The 5,120-nt window shown below is 52.3% G+C and overlaps 1 long non-coding RNA gene across 1 annotated transcript in view; it reads right to left on the minus strand.

Moving 5' to 3' along the window:
- Positions 1–325: 325 nt before the first annotated feature.
- LOC107210579 overlaps positions 326–5,120 on the minus strand; it is an 11,891-nt gene continuing 7,096 nt past the window's right edge. Inside the window, exons 2-3 of the long non-coding RNA XR_004499350.1 lie at positions 4,779–4,877; positions 326–3,025 (exon numbers count right to left, since the gene is read on the minus strand). This is a non-coding gene — a long non-coding RNA (uncharacterized LOC107210579). The remainder of the gene's footprint in view (positions 3,026–4,778; positions 4,878–5,120) is intronic.

Here is a 5,120-nt window from a genome sequence, read left to right on the forward strand (position 1 = left end):
TCAGTGATGCTCCTGCTGGCATTGCTCAACCAATGTGCTCCTGCTGTGGGCAGGAAAATCAGAAAACAGGGTCCAGGCTCATCAAAATACAATTTATTACACAATATATATAAAATTCCTAGATTTATACATCAGATTTATTTGTAAATATAATATAATAATAAATATATATTCCTATATACTAATGTATAAATTATTTATAATTATAAATAATAATAAATATATATTTATACATTATCTATTTATTTATATTATATATATTATGTATAAATATAATAATAATCATATATATATATATATATATATATATATAAATATATCTGATATATGAACCTTGTTATACAGAGGGGCTGCTGCAGTTGGATGTGGCTGTGGAACTGCTGAGCTGTAGATGTTGTTACCCCCAAACATCCCAAAGTGCTCCCCTGCTTCCAGAGGTGCAGCTTCTCAGCTTTTCCTGCCTTTCCCAAACGCTGCCCAGTCACTTTTATCCTGGGAAAAAGCCTCTCCTAGGCTTAGGGAAGGATGGGACAGGAAACACAGAGCCAGCAGTGCCTTCCTCACCCCTCTCCTCATCCCACAGCTCCACGGAGGGGAAGGAAGAGTCACGGGGAATTGTAGCAGCAGGAAACTCTGGCATCTGCAGGCACCAGGGGAATCCAGAGGGGCCACAAATGAAAGCTGACACAGAAGGAAAATGCGCTTTTGGAGCTACAATCGCTGGCACAGCTGCTGGCCAGACCCCCTTCCAAAAGCTGGAACGTGCCAGCAAGGGGATGGGAATCATTAACTGGATCCTTTGTGGGATTTAACTGTTCCCACCTCCCCCCGTGCCCTGAACAAGCTCAGACCCTGAGGATTTGCAGCATCCCGATGCTGCAGGGCCGGGGGCTCCCCCCAGCAGCAGGAAAAGGCTGAAGAGCCACAGGCAGAGCCCTCTCCCCTCCTCCAAAGCTTTTGTGCACGGGCACATGGCTTTTCTGCCGGGAAAAATGCTCAGGAAAGAGGCCAGGCAGCACCCAGGGGAAACCCGGAGAGGTTTTATGCTCCTTTCAAAGGGCAGAGGCTTGGAAAGCCCCCAGCCTCAGGAGGGGATGGCAATCTAAAGAAACCTCAGCCTTGGGAGTGAAGGATTTGGCTGAAAAGTGCGGGGTGGTGCGGGATGGATGCTGGGGGAGGGCGGGGAGCTCTGTCCAGAGGGGTTGGGATAAAGCCCTGCTGACCACTGGGCTGGGCAGTGTGGCTGTGGCCACCCAGACCCTTGGGGGGCTCAGTGGCAGCACTCGGGGGGGGTCTGAGGCAGGATCCCCCCGACAGAGACAGCAAAAGGAGGGAGGGAGGAATGTGAGAGCTCACAAAGCATCTCACTGCAGGAGCTGAGGCTGCCAGGAGGAGGGGATGAGTTTCAGGAAACCCAGAGAGGCAGGAAACCGAGGGAGAGGGGCAGTAATTGAGGCCAGATGTGGGAAGCAAGGAAAGCATCTGGTAGCAGGGAGCAGCCCCACGCCGTGGGGACAGCAGGGGACAGGCAGAGTCACGGTAACCAAGCTGAAAGTGGAATTCAGAGCAGCCACAACTGCTGAGAGGGGTCACTGCTGCAGGCCTGTGCCTGCAGGCTCGGGAGGTTCCCAAACTTACACCCGGTGACATCCCAATCTCACGGATGGAGGTGCAAAAAGGTGAAGGAAATGGCTGATCCATTACAAAACGACAGGGTTTGTTCTAATCCCCGTCCCTGGGCACACACGGAGGAAAGTGGAAATATATGAAATATGAAAATATGAAAATATGAAAATATGGGCAGTGCCAGGAGCGAGTCCAGGTCCTCTCTGCTCCCCAAAACTTTGCCTGCCAGGGGGGAGGATTTACTCACCCATTTGGGGCTGCACAGGTCTGTTCCACAGAGCCCATCCCATTCCTTTGGGTATCCCCAGGCTCAGGAAACAGCACTGGGAGAGAATATTTATGGCCTCTCCCCCTCCTCCCTTTTAAACCACATTTGAAATAAATGTGAAACGTGTGTGGTTGGAATAGAGGATTCAGCATCATGGTCTGGGAAGAGAGAAAAGAGTTCTGGTGCTGACACCCACCGAGCTTCCCAGGAAATCCAGGAGGGATGGAGGAGTGCAGCCCTGAAGGGGTGCACGGGCTTTGGCGTGGGATGCAAAAAAGGCCAAAAAAGCCTCTGGGGTTTGAGAAGGTTCTCTGGAGCTCAGCAGGCTTTGCACATCGCTGCTGCGAGGTTTTCATCCTCAGATAAAGGTGGAGCTCTGCGGGCAAACCTGAAATTGCTGCTCTCAGGGTTTCTCCTCTCAGTAAAACGCACTTTGTGCTGCCCCATCCTCGGGGATCCAGCTCTGTCCTCATCTGCAGCTCTCTTTGCATCCATCCCACAGCTCCAAACACTCTGCTGAACCCCAGCCTTGCCCTCCAGCTGTTCCCTGCTCCTCTCGCTGCTGCTTCTCCTCCTGTGCCTCCTCCCTTCCCAGCTTTGAGGGGCAGATGGTGTTTCCTGCCCCTGCAGGGCAGCAGGAGCAGCTGCTGGGTGGGAGGGAGGGGGAAACCACACAAAAGGGGTTCAGTTCTCTTTGGGAGGGGGAGTGAGGAGCACGGGAGGGCTGAGCAATGGGGCTCTGAGAAATCTGCTCTGGTTAAAGATGTCCCTGGTCGTGGCAAGGCAGCTGGAAGTGGATTTTGGGAAGAAATTCTTGCCTGGGGGGGCGGTGAGGCCCTGGCACAGCTGCCCAGAGGAGCTCAAAGGTGAGCCCAGCCTAATCTGCTCAGTGCTGGGGTGACATTTGCACCTCCTGTGGGAAGGGTGGGCAAGGGGAATCGGCCTCCTTTTGCCACAGCTCACATCCTCTTTGAAACCTTCTTCTCCCCAAAAGCAAAAGGATATTGTCAATTTTTCCCCCCACAGATTTTTCACTCTTATCTTATCTGTGTTGGCTGGGAAGTTCAGAATATTCCACTGTGATCCATCCTCTCGTCCTGTGTAAGATTTTCCTCAAGTTCTCAGCAGACACTGGAGGAAAAAAAAAACAAAAAAAAATTAAAAGACATCATAAAAATAGAGAAGGACATTCCTAAAATATTTGCTCTAAGCAGGAGCAGTTTCTACCCTGGAGCCATCAGGACATCAGCACTCTCTGAGAACCTCTCTGAGCTCCCTGCTCGTCCTCCCCCTTTAGATCCAGCCAAACAAACCCCCCAAAAGAGAATTAACTGCTCCAGGCAATTTCCCAGCAGCAGATCTCCTGGGAAATGTGATTCCTCCTGCCCTGGATACGGGGGGTGGGTGCAAAACTCATCCCACTGATGCTCCTGTGCATTTCCCCGGCAGATCTGAGCTCTCTGCAGCATCAGTGCAGCACCCAGGCTCTCCCCGTGCTGCTTTTACCGTGTTTTGGTCTGGGACACACACACCAGTCTCCAAAGTGAGAAAAAAGAAGGGGATTCCCTCAGATTTGCTTGGAGCTGTTTCAAGACTGAGAGCTTGGAGAGTACAAAGGTTCTGAGGAGTGAGTGCCCAGCTCCTGCACAAGGGACGAGGGAGGGGCTGGCTTTACTGAGTAAATTTACTGGTGAATTTAGTGATTTAGGGTGTGTTTGGACAAGGTTTGGAGCTGAGTGTCGATATTAGAGCAGGTCAGGCAGAGCAGAGCACTGGGGACACACTCAGCAGAGTTTTCACCCCCTCAGGGACGGATGCATCTGCACATCCTGCTCCTGCTTTCCTTCCTCCCTCCACTGACTCAGCAGCAGCAGCGGCTTTTTATCCCGGACAGAACAATAGTATCCTTCCTCCCAGCCATCACATCCCGTTATTCCATCAATAATTCCCTCCCTGGGCGGCCCAGCACGGCCACAGCTTTCAGAGGAGAAAGGTTTCCACTCAAATTGAGCATCTTTGGGATGCAGCCTCGGGCTTTGCAGACTCAGCAAGGGGCTAAAATTGTCTTTGCTCGGAGCTGGCAAGATCCAGCTCCCTGTTCCCCAGCCCCAGCAATCACCTTGCCCTCCCTAAGATCACCTCTGATTCCAGGACCGTGTTTTTTGGAGATGAATGTGAGGAAATGTGGGCAGGAGGAAAATCTGAGCAGGAAAACAGGAGGCATTGGGAGCCTTGCCAGCAGTGGGAGTTTGCAGGAGCTGGAAACCCTCTGGGTGCTCTTCCTGGAGCATCCAGCCCTGGGGTCCCAGCCCAGGAAGGAGCTGGAGCTGCTGGAAGGGTTCCAGAGAGGCCACGGGGATGCTTCAGGGCTGGAGCCCCTCTGGAGCCAGGCTGGGAAAGCTGGGAATGTTCACCTGGAGAAGGCTCCAGGGAGAGCTCAGAGCCCCTTGAAGGGTCTGAAGGGGCTCCAGGAGAGCTGGAGAGGGACTGGGGACAAGGGCTGGAGGGACAGGACCCAGGGAATGGCAGAGTTGGATGGGATATCGGGCAGGAATTGTTCCCTGGCAGGATGGGCAGGCCCTGGCACAGGGTGCCCAGAGCAGCTGGGGCTGTCCCTGGATCCCTGGGAGTGCCCAAGGCCAGGCTGGATGGGGTTTGGAGCCCAATCTAACCTTCTTAAAATCTCATCCAACCTTCCTAAAATCCAATCTAACCTTCCTAAAATCCAGCCTAACCTTCCTAAAAGCCAACCTAACCCTGCCCTCGTTAGGAGATCTCAGCCTGGTCCTTTATCAGGGCCAGGAATGGATTTATAAAGATCTCCAGGAGTTGAGGAGGAGGAAGGAGAATCTCAAGGTGCCAACTCCAGACTGGTTGCACACACCTGGGCATGGAAGATGCTTCCAGAAAGATCCTCAGCCAGGGCTGGATGAATCAGCAAGGCCAGAATCATCATCCATCCCAGAGGGCAGCCTGAGTGCATCTGAAGTGGGTAAAAATAGCACTCTGATCAATTAAAAGGGAAAAAAAATTACAGGAGCAGCCATTTCCAAGGTGTTCCATCCTCCCTGTGCTTCTCCAGCCTCGTTGGGAACAGCACTGGATTTATTTTCCACTCCCCCATTTCTCCTTTGAGGTCTTGGCTCATCCCTGGGTCAGGATTCAACCACAGGGGCCTGCTCTCCCCATCCCCATCCCCATCCCATCCCCATCCCCATCCCCATCC

This window comes from Parus major, chromosome 13 (assembly GCF_001522545.3).
Source record: "Parus major isolate Abel chromosome 13, Parus_major1.1, whole genome shotgun sequence".
Lineage (NCBI taxonomy): Eukaryota > Metazoa > Chordata > Aves > Passeriformes > Paridae > Parus > Parus major.